The sequence below is a fragment of the Emys orbicularis genome, chromosome 16 (genome assembly GCF_028017835.1).
Source record: "Emys orbicularis isolate rEmyOrb1 chromosome 16, rEmyOrb1.hap1, whole genome shotgun sequence".
Lineage (NCBI taxonomy): Eukaryota > Metazoa > Chordata > Testudines > Emydidae > Emys > Emys orbicularis.
In genome coordinates, this window is record NC_088698.1 from 16,216,368 (window position 1) to 16,234,000 (window position 17,633).

Genomic DNA, 17,633 nt, shown 5'->3' on the forward strand with positions numbered 1-17,633 from the left:
CATGAAGTTAAAACTTGCCCAAGTTGTTAGTGACAGGAAGGGTCATTCATTGTCAGGAAGGACTTCTGGGTTTTATTCACACATCTGTCAGCATGAGTGTCCTTCAACAAGTTCCAGAAGCACTAATAATTTCCTACTTGTTCAAAACTTTGGACCAGCAGGTTACCAGCTGCTGTTGGGACCTGTAAGGCAGAGTGACCAATTGTTGGCCTCCCAAACTGCTTTCCCTGCCCTGCTGCACTTTGCAGACAGGCAAAAAATATCACTGAAGTCCCAAATGTTGTCTTCATTCATGGTTTTGTAATTGTGATGCTCCATCTTGCTGTCCTTCACGACATACTGCAACAGGCTTGGACTTAAATCTTCTTTCTCTCATAGGCAGACAGAAGGACGTCGCCCTTGGCATGTGGGTGCTGAGCACTCTCTTTGTAAAGACCATAGCCTCCTGATCTTGGAACAATTTGACCCCACTGGTCCAGGTTGTCATATGAGTAGGAGCAGAAAGACTACCTGTAAACTGCATTTCTATGACCAAGCATTTGACAATCTGGAACTCTCCTATGCCTTTCTGTGTTGATACAGATAATAAGTTTAGGCTTTTCTAAAAATTCACACTCCACTGAACTGTTGTTGTTCAATTGACCTTTTTTCCTAAGTGACTTTTTAAAAGCTAAGGAAGAATTCATCTGAATAAAATGTATATAGAGGGAGTTCAGTTTTGTGGGGAGAAAACATCTTTCATCCAGGAATTGGTCGCTCCCTAGCAAGTTTGAGTAGCAAAGGAAAATCTGTTGGTCCAGACTGTTAAATGCTTTGTTGCAGAAACCTGATTTGCAGGTATCGGAAAAACTCCTTTTGAGTTTCTAGTATATACCTCTCCGAAATCAACTCTTAATACAGGTCACCAGGAATAGCTCTGTATAGTTTTAATTTCTAAAAATCGCTGTTCTGTGAGGCATGGATTTAATATTGTAGGTCTCTTAAAATCTAAATACTGATCAACCACAAGTACTGAAAGAGAACCTGTACAAGCAGTATAGAACAATTGTTCTTTGACAGCATTCCTGTTAATAGCATCTCCCGAAGAGGCGATTCCTGTATCAACACCATGTCCTTAGCCAGTCACTTTGATACTGCAGTGTCACTTTTAAAGTGGCTTTTGGAGTGGCACTTCCAGTGGGTGTGCTATTATGCATGGACTATAGTATTTTAGATATGTACAAGTTAGATCAAACCCATTCCCCTGTCAGGGGAAGGTTTCAGTTCTCATATAGAACTGATGCTGCACTTGATCTTAGTCACACAAAATGGTTGTCAAACCAACTAAACTCCCCCTTTGCAGTCCTCAACAGTGTATTGTTACTTTAATTTCTAAGCAGCGAATGAATTGTGAAGATATGAACAGTGTCTCATGATGTCCCATATATTCAGATAATCTGATACAGTCCTGAATAAAAACTCCAAACTCTTGTATTACAAAAAGTACCACTTTATTAGATGTATTCTGTGTGTTTCTATGTTGTGTTTAGATTTATTGTACGTTTTAAACAAGGGTGAGTTTTTTTTTTCCCCCCCTGGATTCCTTACACATGTGATTTTATTTGTCTTTGTGTATTATGTTGACTGTGTAAATGTTTTGTTACCTGGATTTTACCATATGTTGTACAGATTTTATATAGATTAATTTTTAACTAATGGGATTTTAAATGTAGCCAATACAAAATTTTTATTGTATATTTCTACTCAAATAAAATAACTCTTGTTATTTTATTAAATAGTCTTGTTTGGTCAATATGATCCATGTGCCAAATTGTAATAGCCATAGCACTTGACTGCATAACATCAAATGCACTTTTTTCATTTGCATATTTAATAGGTTACACTGTGCTGTGAGTATAGTATTTCCCTTTTCCTCACCTTCCCCCACCCCACCCCAGCATACTTCAGGTGATGCCTGTGATGCAGTGCAGTGCTTAACAGCATACAGTCACTTCATTAACCAGCTAATTTTCACAGCACCTCTGAAGTCGATATCCTCACTTGAAGCATGGGGAAACTGAAACACACAGAGCTGTTGTGATTTGTTACTATGTAAATCAGTATTGGAGCCAGGATTAGAACACTGAATTCTTGGATCCTAGTGTCATGCTTTAGCCACTGGACCGTATCTCTTGGTATTTATAATGCGTATGTTAAATTTGGGAATTTATGAACAAAAGTTTAAATTATTCTCACAGTACTTGTAATTCAGCAGTTGTAATTCTGGTCTCAGATATACAATACCAAGCTCTTACAGCGCTTTTTCATTTGAAGGTCTCAAAACAATTTACAAAGGAGGTCCATATTATTATCCCCATTTAATGGGGATGCTGAGGCACAGGGAGTATGTTGTATTACGGTATTTGGGGTTAGTTTTAATGCCTTCCTAGATATGCACAATATCTGATATCGTTACAAAAAACTGTGGGAACCTTAACTAGATTTCCTGACTAGTTTGCTTAAGATTTCAACTTTACTATATTAATGTAATTTTTTTGGATTTAATGTCTTTTTCATATTGCATATTCAAATAACATTCTTACAGTAAAATTGCATATTACTTGAATTTTTAAAAAAATCTGTTGGGTGCATACCCAGATATACACCTGCCTATATCTGACATTTCATAGTTCAGAGCATGTTTACTGGTAAGGGAAATAATACAGTGTCAAAACATATCACCATGCAGTAATGACCACACAGAGAGCTGTAGGCTCTGCAAAGTTCTCTTCAGTTCCTACTTTTTTCTTCCATCCAGGGTGAGGGTTGAGAGAAGGTGAGGAGAGTGAAAACGGAAGCATTGTTCATCAGTGGTACGCTCTCTGGTATCAGAAATGACCCCATGGGATTTCATTAAACTTTCCTGAAACTCAGGTTTGCACAGAGAACAAGCATGAGAAATTTATCCTGAAGAGCTACTTTTTCAGAAAGATTGAGACATGCTTAACAAGCTTCTGATGCTTTCTCTACTGAAATTGATGTAGTGGTAGCATGGCACTATAATAGAAATTCTTCTGACAATGAGACTGACACTGCTGCCTGCACTGTATCTTTCTGGGCTGTGGAACTTGTAGACTAATGTGGTGTCAACCTAGTCAGTTACTTGCTCCAGAGCCCATGTATAAGAAAGGCAGTAAAACTGTGTAGCCCTATAGTAAGTCTACGTAAAACACAAACTCTTAATGGCAGTAAATTGGTGCCATGATGTGTAGCAGCCACTAATGTGAAATCACCTGCTGTGTAGTTCAATCAAAAATGTTAAGAACCACCATGATTTTGCAGACTTAACCCTTTACTAGGGAATGCTGGATACAGGACTTCCCTTTGTTAAGGGATTAATACACTTTTGGGTTATTTGACCAAATAGAAAATTTTGGCTACACGAGTTAGTTAGTTATTTTAAAATACAATGGTTAAGGCACTTACTAATCGGATTACCCTATTTATGTATGGTAACATTCCATTTTAGCTGGGTCTGAAGGCAAATAGAAATATTCCCTAAGGATTATATTTGAGCTGCAGCAACTTTGTTCCCCTCCAGTGCACTCATTTATTGTAATAGCACCGGGACAAAACAGTTTCTGTTTATCTGCTTGTTCCTTATTCATTTCAGAGAACAATTCTTTAAAAATAGAGAATAGCAAAAATTCCTCGAGGTGGGTTCACATATATTTTTCTTAAGAGGATAAAATACAGTGGAAATTATTAAATAATAAAAAAGTTAGTTGGCAAAGCAAGATAACTGAATTAACTACTGCCGTACAGTGACTCATTAGCTTGGCAAAGAAATCCTATTTCCTGTACCCACTTTTTTGCTGGGTGGGCAAAGTTGCACGTAATTGAAGCAAAATCTTAAAGACCTCATTGGAATTGAAGTGGCTTGCCAGCCCAAAAGGATCACAATAATTGAAAAGACCTATGCTGTACCTAACTTGGGCACTGTGTGGTAACAGCCTGAGAAAAGGAGTTGAGTCTGACTTATCTTGCTGCCATTGCTTTGCTAAATCCTGAAATATATTAAAACGTTCTCATGCGAATGAAAATGAAAGATCTAAATCAGCTGGCTCTGTGCTTGCCCAATGCTTATTTTTCATAAATCACAAATGACAATGGTGGTAGTTCTGAGGAACTGAAAAATTGATAGGTGGGAGTGAAGAGCCAGAAAAAACATCTTGGCTCTTTTGAAGGCCTGTATGAAATAGATGTTGATGCCCTGGGGGGTGATGGTGATGAAGCCCGTAAAGCCTCTGGTCACTAGATGACATAATATGGCTAAAAAATTTGAAATATCTGTAATGGTAAAATAAATTTTGCAAAAGCAGACTCCTGGGGTACGATGATCAGCGGTAAAGTAAACAACCCCAAAGACTGCTGATTCTTTCTTTATCCCTCTGAGTGAAGGCAAAGGCCCTGTACAGTGTTTTGGGTTTTTTTGTGCCAGCCCTTTTTCAGATATTTAATAACAGCTCTTATTAGCTTCTGTAAAGCTTTACTATATCTAAAGGATGGTAACAATTCCTGGTCTCTTTTTATCTAATCTTTACTTAATCTGTTTTTTATACTGCAATGTTTAAATACTACTGTGATTGGCAATACAGTCCTGTACCCCTAAAATTCCATCTCACTTGCAGGGAGTTGTCATTTGTTTAATACATAAACTCAGTACTGTTCAGTAGAATTCACTCTGGAGAGTTCCTGCAGGACAAAGGGAATTTTATAGGTTCCAGGATAGTAAATGCAGAAGTCTTGAAGCCTAACAGAGATGCCAGTTAGAACACTTGAGGCTGACATAAATTGCATCCAGTCACGTAGTTTGGGTGCATGAACACAGTACTGTGAAGTGTGGCCAAAGAATATGCTATGAGGTTGGTGGTTTTCTGAAGTTTGCCTACCTAGAATTGATTGGGTGACACACATTTGTTCCTTCTGTCGGTATGGGACTTACTCTAAAAATAAGTAAATTACAAAAAAAATCAGGTTTTCAAAATCTGTATAAAACTGATGTCTGTTTTTATCTTTATAGTTTTTTATCTATCCATATATGGGTAGATTAAAAAGCTATCTTAAGGTGAAAAAGAGACACACTGGCTCTGGGACACTTTCAAGGTTTGTTCTCCCTTGCCCTCAGATGGCCACAAGTACTGGAGAGGTAAAGTGCTTCTTCTTTCTAAGAAGGGGATGAAATTTATATTATTAACACTGGCCTGGATTGTGCTGGTTTTTGAAGGAAGGGAAGAGAGTACTTAAAATCAGCTTCCTACCTATGGGGTTTGTGCTATGAAGGTGATGTCATCTTGGGGTGAGTGGAGAGATGAAAAGGAGATAGTGATGCTCTAAGCATGATGTAACTGCAGAAAAGAGTGCCACTAGAGTAGCCATACAAAAAGTAGGTAATAGAAGAATGGCAACTGAGCAAGAAGAGGAGGGTAAAAACACCAATTCTATCCTTTCAGTAGTCAATATCACCCCTTTATTCAAGGGTTTCCAGCTTGCATCTGTTATAGTGTTTGGTTTCCCTACATTAGGTATCCTGGTTAGTTTTGGGGAATTTTGGATTATTTTTCTAAATGGAATTCTTCTACTGTCATCTTCACTGTTCTGGGGAACCTGTCCCCCACCCCCAAACCATGTTAATCTGTTGAGAGCACTAAGAGACCCTTCTTTCCAGACCCCAAGAAATCCCCGAATGGCTGAATTGGGTATGGCCAAGAGGGGAAAACAACAGCAAGATGTTTATTTTTGTTAAATGGAAAATTGGAAGAAAGAGTTCCCATTGGCAATTGTTTATCATTTGTTGATTTCAAGGTGGTACAGAAAGTTCTACTTGGACTAAATTCAAGGACTAAGAAAAATGCTGCTCAAGGGTGGAGTCGTAAAGCACAGTGCCACCTTAAAACACTTGAGGTTTTGGAAATAAACAGTTTCTCAGCAGGAAACATTAAGCAACATTCAGTATAAAAGGACAATGTGGATTAAAAAAACCCAAACAATCTTTCCCTTCATTTCAGGCTGGGCTCCAGTCCTCTGCAAATGTTTAGGTTCTATAATTGTCTTTCATAATTTGGCAGTAGAAGTGAGACATCAAATACAGCAGCTGGATTGATTTTCCTGAATGCCTTTTACTCAACCATACACAACTGCATATAGTTTCTGGCTCCCACAGAGAGCAAGGAATATAAGCTTCCCTATCACTGGTGTCATGTGGGCGACAACCAGAACTTCCTAAATTAGAATGAAGCCAGAATTAGGTCTGAATTAAATGGTTGTAAGGGTGAAATGTTTAATTACAATATTTTTATTTTTTACAACATTTTCATGGATAGAGAGGTAAGCATTTTTTAAATTGCTTAACAGTCCTGCAGTGAGCTTATCCAGATGCACAAAGCATTTAACTGGTCTTAATTTTTATTATAGGCCAGACTAGCTAGGAACTTAACTCTAGGTTGGACTTTAAAGATCTGGAATGTATTGCCTATATTCAGGCTACAGTCTATCAAAGTGTAATAGCTCTTTGATCTGGGATGACTTTGGAAATCAAATAATAAAACTCCCAAACCATGACTAGCTGTCTAAAATATTTGCCTTAAACCAGAATTTTTCATTTGAAGCAAATTTGAAAGGAGGATGTTCACATGAAATATATGTGCCTGGCCAGAATGTCCGTGTGTTTCTTTTTGCTATTGATTATATTTGTGTGCGTGAAAGCTCTCTTCTCTCACAACCAGCTAACTTGCATGATCCTGCACAGGCGTTATACTTCTGTATGTATGCAATCAAAATTCTGTGAAGGCATCTTGATATTTTTGAGAACTACCGTAAACAACAATCTGGAAAAAAGTCTGCAGGTGTGCGGGGAAGTGGATTTATTTTGGGGACATTCAATTTGTCCTGTACTGAAGTGTGTAGGGTTAAGATCATATGGCTGCTGCAACCAACATGAGACCTGTATCTCTCTGTGTGTCAAATTGTAGACCGAGAAAATCTTTAAGGCCCCAATCCAGCAGAGGACTTTAGCATGTGCTTAACTTTAAGCATGTGATTTAGGCCCATTTTTGCTGGTTCAAGACCTAAGTTTTTCCTGTATGAAGGTCCTTTAAGACCTAAGGTCCAATTTCTGTGTTCCTCAATTGAGGAAAAACTCCCATTGAAGTCAATGGGTGTTTAACCTGATTAAGAACTGCAGAATGTCACCCTGAGTGTTTAATGGTGTTAGCTAAGTAGTCCATTTTAAATATAATCTCTAATCTTCCTAGCCTTTTATTTTCTATTATAACTAGTTTTTATTTAGGTGATACACCTATTCAACTTTATAGGTGCTGCACTTTTTTTTTTTTTTTTTAAATAAAGCTAGGCAGAGACTCATTTAGAATCTTCCCTTCTAGCTGGCACAGCTTGTGTGTTTTCACAGTTCCCATGGTGTTTAACTTGGTGAAATTTACTTTCATTTAATCAGCCATTCGCAGCATGTCAGTGGAAAATCGGAGACACCTGCCATTAGGTTGGAAAGAATTCACAGGGACATTGGGCTTCTGGTATGTTTTTCATTTGCTGAAAAAGTCATCAAAGGGCTGCAGAAATAATTATGCCACTGAACGTTCTCTTCTGTGTGCTCTGAGAATCTAGACAGAACACTGGATGGGGAGAACAAAATAACTTTTATTTAAATGTTTTTGTGCTTATCTTAGTATTTAAATAGTGTTCAAATGGAACCAATAATTAAATTGCAAAATACTCCCTCGCTTCTCATGCCTTCATGTGACAGTCATTTGCGGCGGCTTGGTGATTTGCCTGAAGATTTAAAATTGTAGCTGTTTTCTGAATGAGCATTTGTGCTGCATTCATGGGTAACTGGGATGAACAAATGAGTCCTTGCTCCAAAGAACAGGCAGTTTTATAAGTTTGATACAAAACAAACACAAAGGGGAAGATGGGTGCATAACGGCCTCGTGTGCCTTTGAAATTCTCCCTTTGGATGTGTTACAGCTTTATAGCAGAGTCCTTTGTGAACCTGAGGATCTTTAGGGATTTTTGTTTTGAAAGAGGTCACTATCAAACATTTAGGGGTTGTGCCATTCAGAAGTATATATGAGATACCTGGGTTTTATCTTTTCAAATCCATTAATATGAAGTTTAATAATCACAGATTTATTTTTTTTATTGAGCTAGTGTTTTGCCACAGAATGTTTCCCTGCTTCAGAGATAAATAGCAATCGTTCTGCTTCACAAGAGAATGTTCGAGCAAGCACCGGTGATTTTTAAAATACTGATGCATTGTACCTACCATTACAGCTATTGTCAGAAAAAGAGGGCACTCAGAGGGACTGCTGGGCTAGCTTATAGGACAACTGCCCAATGAGGACAGAAAAGGTCCTTCAAGTATGTATCGTGTGGATCCCAGTGGAGGCGCACATGCACCTTCTGTGTGAGAGAGTGGATTTTCTTTACATAACTGTCATTTGGGGCCATGCATGTGCCCCTTGTGCGCCCATGTGAAGGCATAGAGGGTGGAGCAGCTGTGATCCTCCCTCAGCTCCCTCTTACCGCTCATGGCAGTAAGTGGTTTGACCCACTACTCTCTTCAAACACCTTAAACTGGTTCTTTCAAATGATTTGGTGAAGGAATTCTACCCTCGCATTTTTTTCTCTAAAGGAGGTTTTGTTTTGTTTTAAAAAAAAAAGGGGGGGGGGAAGGGGAGTAGGATCATCGATTTCTCTGTGCACTCCCTCCTCACCCTCTCCCCTCCACTACAGCAGAGTGAGGCGATTCATGCTAACTGCCATGCCTCATGGTGGAGTTCAGATCCTCAGGTTCAAATCCTGCCTGTCCTGTGATAGACTGATCCCCGTCAAGGAGGGACTCAACACTGATCCCAATACTGATGCCTGTGATGGAGCCAAGTGAAGACCTCAGATATGCTGTAGAGGCATCTCTATCACACTCGGAGACATTCCCGGTACCCAACAGGATTGCCGTTACTGGCCCTGTACTATCCCCTGGCATCGCCGTTCAATGAAGAAAGAAATTCCTTCTCTCCATTGCCAATGTATTCATTCTCAACAGCATCGAACAGATAATGCAAAATGACTAGCATTTAAAGTACATTTACTCTTAAGGAAAACATTTTGTATCTACTGCCTCACAAATACACCTCTACCCCGATATAACGTGACCCAATATAACACAAATTTGGATATAACGCGGTAAAGCAGTGCTCCGGGCGTGGGGGGCGGGGCTGTGCACTCCGGTGGATCAAAGCAAGTTCGATATAACGCGGTTTCACCTATAACGCGGTAAGATTTTTTGGCTCCCGAGGACAGCGTTATATCGGGGTAGAGGTGTACTAAAATATAGGTTTCCCTAAAACTCCATTGCTGTTTTTATTTTGTTTATTAAATCCAAGTTAAATCGTTTTAATAACTGCATTCCATATGGGTACCTTAAATTCTGGAAGAGTTACAGATATGCCTTAAACAAAACCAAGTAAAAAGAGTTTTGCACAGAATAATTTAAATTAGACCTGCATTTTGCCTCATATATGGGTGTATTAAGCAATGTTACACTCCTTTAAATTAGGCTTTGTGTGTTTCATATAAAATAATGCTGAGAAACAAGTATGAATGTGTGTGCAGGAGGAGAGGGACTTATCTATAAACTAATACAAAACTTGTTTATTTGTATTCTTAAGGTGATTTATCTATAGAATAGCATACAATTTTCCTTGAATTAATACTTTATTGTTTTGGGAAGGAGGAGGTGGATGTGGTGCAGACGGGAGGGTAATGTATTCCCTTGCATGTATACCCTTGCTGCCCATCCTTCAGAAAGTGATGAACTTTTTTTCTCTCTATTTTACACAAATTATGTAAATCTGTTGTCTGGTGTCACAGATCCTGAAGCTGCCCTGAGGATTTCAGGGGGAAATACCTTTTTCCTCTTGGCCCTTTTCTTAGGAGTTTGGGACAGTTTAAACAGGGTTTCTCTGCAATTCTGTTTTGATTTGTTAGCAGCCACAACTGAGCGGCTTTGCGTGGGTGAATGTATGCTTAATTGTTTTGGGAAGGAGGAGTGGATGCTGGTGCTCTGTATATCTGGTGGTGTATGTTTTGCTAAGATATTTTTTAATTGCTGTTCTTCAAACATGTTACTAAAATTAAGAGGCCTTTCATACAATTTAAGCTAATAGGAGCTGGCTTCCAGTAAATATAAAAGGTTATGAAGAAACACATTACTTTAAATCAATGGAATAAGGGAAATTGCAATACAGGTTTGGCATGTAATTCCATTAGAATGTGTCTACCACTTTTTAAAGACAAATATTGCATAGAATTGCATAGAGGAAATTTTATTCCTAGTCCAGAATTATTAAAAAAAATAATAATGCCATTTGCTAAACTAAAATTTTGTTTAAAAAAAAAAAAAAAAAAGTAAAGAAATCTAACATTCATGTTCTTTTTCTGTAAAAATGAGGGAAATACACGATTTATATATTAACACTTCTCCTTTATTCCTCTATCATTAAGATTTAGTACAATTCTAAATAAAATCTTAAATATTTATACAAACTGCATAAAATCATATTTCCCTTTTTTAAAAGGAACAGGCATAAAATCTATTAATTTATTAATGCGTCCAGTAAATAGAGACATTTTTTTTTTAATCTATTTTTAAAAATGGCAGATGGCACCAAAAATGTCCAAAAAAGATTCTGACGGGTGCTGGAAAGGATGGGAAAGTAGGAAGGAATTCCAAAATGCTATGGCCAACTCATTGGTCAAAAAGGGAGTAGGGAAAAAAGGAAGGGCATGTGGAAACCTGTCAAAAACATATTAAGAAAGGTATACAGTTATTACTAACAGAGCTTCCTCTCCCCGGTCATCAGAGAAGGATGCCAAAGAGGATATCAAGGATCCCCTCTGTTCAGAGCACAGGTATGAGTGGCACTTGGCCAGCCAGCCCCAACCTGGCAATACCTGTACAAAATGACACCTGGGTTCTCAGTAAGGCCCGTGTGGCCATCCCCCCATATGTTAAGGAGCAGGTCACCCTCAAATGCATTTTAAAAAAGGAGGATATTGCACTTCATGGTGGCTTTGCTGTGTAGGCCACCCACAGCAGAACTGGATGTGGGCCCATAGGAACAGGAGATGATACCAGGGTTTGCTGATGTCCCCCTATCCCGCCAATAAATACTACCCATTGCTGGACAAGGCAGTAACAGCAGCACCCATCCCAGCAACAGATCACTTTAAAGCCTTCCAGGACTTCCTGCCCCATATTACGGACACCCTGGTCAACTGAGACTACGTTGTACAAGTAAAGTCTCATAAGCTCTTTGATGTCCTGAGTGTGATGACACAAGTCAGAATCTCTCTCTCTATTAATGAAGGGATCCTAGAGCCAGCCAGTGGGCTATGACAGACCCCATCCTCTCTTCCTCCCACCTCCATGTGTGTGGAGATAAGGTATCAAGTGCAGACAAAAAGTTTTGAGCACTTTTACGCCCAGGCTTGCGCTTATGCCTCTATATTCCATGTGGAACAAGGCCTTCACCACTGCCTTCTATCTTTGACAGTCACTTGCTGCAGTTTTAACTTTTTGCCATGTAATTTTAATAGGTTTCCTGCTTCTCTTGTGTGTGTTTCCATGTTGTCCTGGGTCTAACTCATTGCTTCTTACAACATGAGAAATTGAAGTCTAATGAAGGCACTCCTAAGGACAAGGACCCTCAGAAGTTAGACCTGTTTGGGCAAAAGGCATATTCATCAGCCTCATTGCCACTCTGGGTGGTGAACTACCAAGCACTGTTCACCAAATACAATTACCTAGTGTGATAGGGAGTCATCCTCTTCCTTTTAAAAAAAAATCCTGCTGGATGGCAGAGAGGAAATGAAATGCATCTTCAAGGAGGGGCAGAAAGTCATGAGAACATTGTGACCATGGCGGCCTGTGATAGGCATATACATACATTGCCTCAGATGCAGGATGGCAACGCTTGTCCTCCATTATTCCATCTCTCCAGGCTTAAGACTGGTTCATGGATCTCAACCGACAGGATGTGAACTTCCATATGTCCATCCATCTGGCCCATAGGAAGTACCAATGATTCACAGTGGGGCCCAACTAATCTTAATTGTGGGGGATAAACCTCAACATGCATGCAAAACATTGATTATGAAAATTGTAATAATTTATCAACGTTAGGTTTGTAAAAACTTTTTCTGTATATTGATGTATTTTAAGAAATATTTACAATTTTCATCTACATTATGCTTGGTGACTATAATATACATACTTGTTTGTTTAATTATATGAAAGATTTAAGGTAGCTAAGGCAATTTCTAGGAGGAATTCCATTTTCTGTCAACATGAGAAGCCTCAAGAGTTAATGGAGATAACACCCACTGATTACATAGGCTCCAAATGCCTTTATAATTTCTATTTTGCTTTAACATTTTATAGTATTTTCTTTTTATATTATGTTTTGAAAGATGGATATAAGTGTTATAATTGTGCTATTAATAGAATATTTTATGGAAGTCTTTAATTGCAAGTTGTGAATGTAATGCAAATGGCAGGTTGTAAATCCAAAAATTTGGGCAAAAGGCAAATAAGCCACAAGATTTGTCTTATCAAAGAACAGGACACATCTTGTATAAGATACCAGCTGGTATCAATATGATCTTAGCTGAAAAACAAACTTTGTAAGATCTGTTTTATAAAAACTCCTAACTTCAAAAGAATGGAAGAATGCTCTCTAATCAGGATACTTCAAAGAGGAGTGGTTCATAAGAGATGTTATCAGAGCTCTAAATGTAAGTAGTTTAATTGGGGTTTCTTCACCCCCTTGAAAGAGAGAGAGAGCTTGATTTCAATCAAACGCACACGCACAATTATAAAAATATTGACACTTTAAAGTCATAATTTAATTTTAAGGAAAATGTATAATAGGGCTGTCAAGCGATTAAAAAAAATAATCACAATTGCACAATTAAAAAATTTATCGTGATTAATCACACTGTTAATAATGGAATACCATTTTAAAAAATATTTTTGGATGTTTTCTTCATTTTCAAATATATTGATTTTAATTACAACACAGAATACCAAATGTACACTGCTCACTTTATATTTATTTTTGATTACAAATATTTGCACTGTAACAAAACAAATGAAGAAATAATATCTTTCAATCTCATTACAAGTACTGTAGTGCAATCTCTTTATCATGAAAGTTGAATTTACAAATATAGAATTATGTACAAAAAAACCTGCATTAAAAAATAAAACAATTTAAAACTTTAGAGCCTACAAGTCCACTCAGTCCTACTTCTTGTTCAGCCAATCGCTCAGACAAACAAGTTTGTTTACATTTGCAGGAGATAATGCTGCCCACTTCTTGTTCACAATGTCATCTGAAAGTGAGAACAGGCATTCGCATGGCACAGTCATAGCCGGCATCGCAAGATATTTACGTAACAGATGCGCTAAAGATTCATATGTCCCTTCATGCTTCAACCACCATTCCAGAGGACGTGTCCATGCTGATGACGGGTTCTGCTCGATAATGATCCAAAGCATGTTCATTTTCATCATCTGAGTCAGATGCCACCAGCAGAAGATTAATTTTCTTTTTTGGTGATTCGGGTTCTGTAGTTTCCGTATTGGAGTGTTGCTCTGTTAAGACTTCTGAAAGCATGCTCCACACCTCGTCCCTCTCAGATTTTGGAAGGCACTTCAGATTCTTAAACTTTGGGTCGAGTGCTGTATCCATCTTTAGAAATCTCAAATTGATACCTTCTTTGCATTTTGTCAAATCTGCAGTGAAAGTGTTCTTAAAATGAACATGTGCTGGGTCATCATCCAAGACTGCTATAACATGAAATATAAGGCAGAATACGGGTATAACAGAGCAGGAGGCATATAATTCTCCCCCAAGGAGTTCAGTCACAAATTTAATTCATGCATTATTTTTGTTAGTCTCTAAGGTGCCACAAGTACTCCTATTCTTTTTGCAGATACAGACTAACATGGCTGCTACTCTGAAACCTGTCATTATTTTTTTAACAAGCGTCATCAGCATGGAAGCATGTTCTTTGGAATGGCAGCCAAAGCATGAAGGGGCATACGAATGTTTAGCATATCTGGCACGTAAATACCTTGTAATGCTGGTTACAAAAGTGCCATGCGAACACCTATTCTCACGTTGAGGTGACATTGTCAATAAGAAGCCGGCAGCATTATCGCCCGTAAATGTAAACAAACTTCTTTGTCTTAGCGATTGGCTGAACAAGAAGTAGGACTGAGTGGACTTGTAGGCTCTAAAGTTTTACATTGTTTTGTTTTTGAGTGCAGTTATGTATCAAAAAAAATCTACATTTGTAAGTTGCACTTTCATGATAAAGAGATTGCACTACAGTATTTGTTTGAGGTGAACTGAAAAATACTACTTTTTGTTTATCATTTTTACAGTGCAAATACTTGTAATAAAAAAAAAGTGAGCACTGTACACTTTGTATTCTGTGTTGTAATTGAAATCAATGTATTTGAAAATGTAGAAAAACATCCAAAAATACTTAATAAACTTCAATTGGGATTCTATTGTTTAACAGTGCAATTAAAACTGCGATTAATTTTTTTGAGTTAATCGTGTGAGTTAACTACGATTAATCAACAGCCCTGATGTATAGTTGGGAAATGTTTTTGGGTTATGTCTAACTCATGATTCCTCCAGTTGTGAAAATCTAGCTATTCCTTATTAAAGATGCCATAAGCTTTTTTTGAGAAGCATATTTGCAAATATTTTGCATGTAAATGCAAGCCTTTATGCTACCACTGTATATGTAGATTGCATATTAATGAGCTAAAGCTGTTACTAAAGACCTGCCCATGAAGGCATTGAGCCATTGAACAAATAACAGCTAATTTTTGAATCTAGCTAAGCCTTGAAATAGGTGTGCCTTCCTCCTCCAGTGAAACTAAAGAAGAACCATAAAATCTCCCTGAGAAACCAGCAGCGCACACTGCTCCCATTCCTCAACTTTACAGCACTCATCAGAGCTCACTCTGTTCATCTAATCTATACAAGAAAACTGCAGCAGCAACGAGACAGTGGAGTATGAGGAGGAAGGAAAAACCCATCAGAACAAAAATAAGCCATAACACAGCATCATGGAGTAGCAACCTTCCAGTTCCGCACGGTTTCTGCAGCATCATTGGTGAGCTGACGTTTGCAAAAGCACTGCCAAAGAATTAGATTTAAATTTTTCTTGTGATAATTTTAATGGAATAGGAAAATGCTACTATTTAGAGTATGGTATTCCTGGAAAGGAGACACAAGTTAACCTGGGCAAACAGAGAGAAAGGGTAGGATTTAATATGGATTTAAGATTCTTAGTAGTTATTAATTGGTTGACTCAAAACTGCTGCTTGAATGGCTTCTTTTAAGTAATTAATTTTAATATTTTCTTAGGTTTCATGGCACCTAGTTAAGATTGCTCACCTTGTCGTTTATAAAATGTTTAACCATGATAAACTGAACCGGACTCACTACCCTTCAAGGACAAGTACTTTGCCCATCTATATACTGTTAGCTATGATACACTGAGACAGGACTCATTACTGACTTGGGGAATAATGTACTTTGGTTGAAAACCCTTTTTGAGCCCCACATAATACAAGGTTTTGCCATTTGGTCTCTCAACAACACTGACCATCTTTATGAGATGCATAGTAGTGGTGGTGCATTTCAGAAGAAAAGGCATTCACATCTACCCTCACCTGGACAATTGGCTGATGGGGCAGATCCCAGCAGGAACCTGCAGCACACTTAAGGTACACCCTCTTCCCTGTTCTCTCAGCTGGGTCTCTTATCTCATCACAGATAACTGTGTTCATAGAAACCCTGTTTACCTTCTTTGGACATGTAATGGATGTCTCTGACGGTCAGTTTGTCCCATTCTGTGAACAGCACCATTATATTGATTATAATGTATACTTTAGTGTAAGGAGAATAGTAATGTTATTTCAACAAGTTTATTTCCCTGTGAACTCTGTTTAAGTGGATTAGGTTGTATTAGCATTAAGTGTAGAGTAGCTGGGACAATACTTTAATAAACAGAGGGCAGAGGGCATCCTCATTATAAGGTTCTTCCTGCTAAAGCTACTTAATCCTGACTCTCAATCCTGCTGGCTTCTATTGTTAATGTCCCTTTAGCAAACTCACTAAGCATAGCATGCACAGTGTAAGAAAAGTTTTCAAGCTGTTGGATACACAGCTGGAAAGAGAACCTGAAAAGGACTGAAAATGACATGGTGAAATACAAAAATAGAAAATGAACGCACTAACAGGAAAAAAGAGAGTGAATAACAAGAGAGCGGGTGTGATCAATCTGGTTTGGTTTTCTAGGCTCAGGAAGAAGGTGTCTTGGAATCTGTATTTGAGGGCACCTCCTGGGCGGTCACCAAAGCTCTTTTCAGTGTGTGAAATGAAATGGAAAACAATAGTTCTGCAGCAATTGCTTTTATCTCTTCTGCTCAAGTGTTTCCTGAATTTGTCAGCAAGATGCCTGACTCCTTTAGTAGTGTAAACAGTTTGGCATTTCCTGAAATGACGGCACTGTGTGGCATTATTCAAAAGGCAAAGTGAAAGGTTCCACTATGAATAAGGGAGGAAAGGAAAGAGATGGAACTATGTTCCACTTCATGGCCGCCACAAGGAAAGCGAGAACACAAGTTTTAATGCAGCTGTGGAGGATTCCTATCCAGTCCCTGGTGATCATCTACTTATTTAAAAGGCATGATTATGGGAATTCTGTCTTCAGTCATTTGCATCAACAGCAAAGAGAAGAGTATTTGGTTCTAAAAACCCTAGCATGGAAAGACTGAAAATCATGAATCATAGAATATCAGGGTTGGAAGGGACCTCAGGAGGTCCCAACCCCCCTGCTCAAAGCAGGACTAATCCCCAGACAGATTTTTGCCCCATCCCTAAATGGCCCCCTCAAGGATTGAACTCACAACCCTGGGTTTAAGAGGCCAATACTTTGAACTTATGTACTCAAATGAATACCATGAATGGGCAGATCTTTTCCATTCCATGCTGCACTGTGTCCTTCATAGTCACTACATTGCTGGGTAAAAGACAAAGACAAAAAATTGTCTTCTTCATTTTTCTTCCCTCATTATATTAGCAAAATAGTTTAGGAATTGCTGAGCCATGCACTTCCTGATTAGTCCTTTTTTAGTCACTGAATTCTTTAAATTTCTCTTATTCCTGGCAGATCTTGAATGCTGACTGGTTGTGTTTGTCTGATTACTCATCTTTTCCACCCTACCCTAATAACTAGTCTGCCTTTCCTTATTATCAAGAGTGCCTTGTAGAAATCTCTTGAAAGCTAGCAATACTTATCTCCAAGACCATAGCACTGATCTTCTCTCAGAAAACCAGTGTGTCTCATAGCTAAGGATTGCTCCTCCTCCTTCTCCTCCTCCTCCTTTATTCCAGTGTTTAGGGAAAAAAATGTGATGATCTACTCACTTTTTTGTTTTCCAGCACATTTTTGTGGTCCTTTTTTCATTAAATCGTAAATTGTTT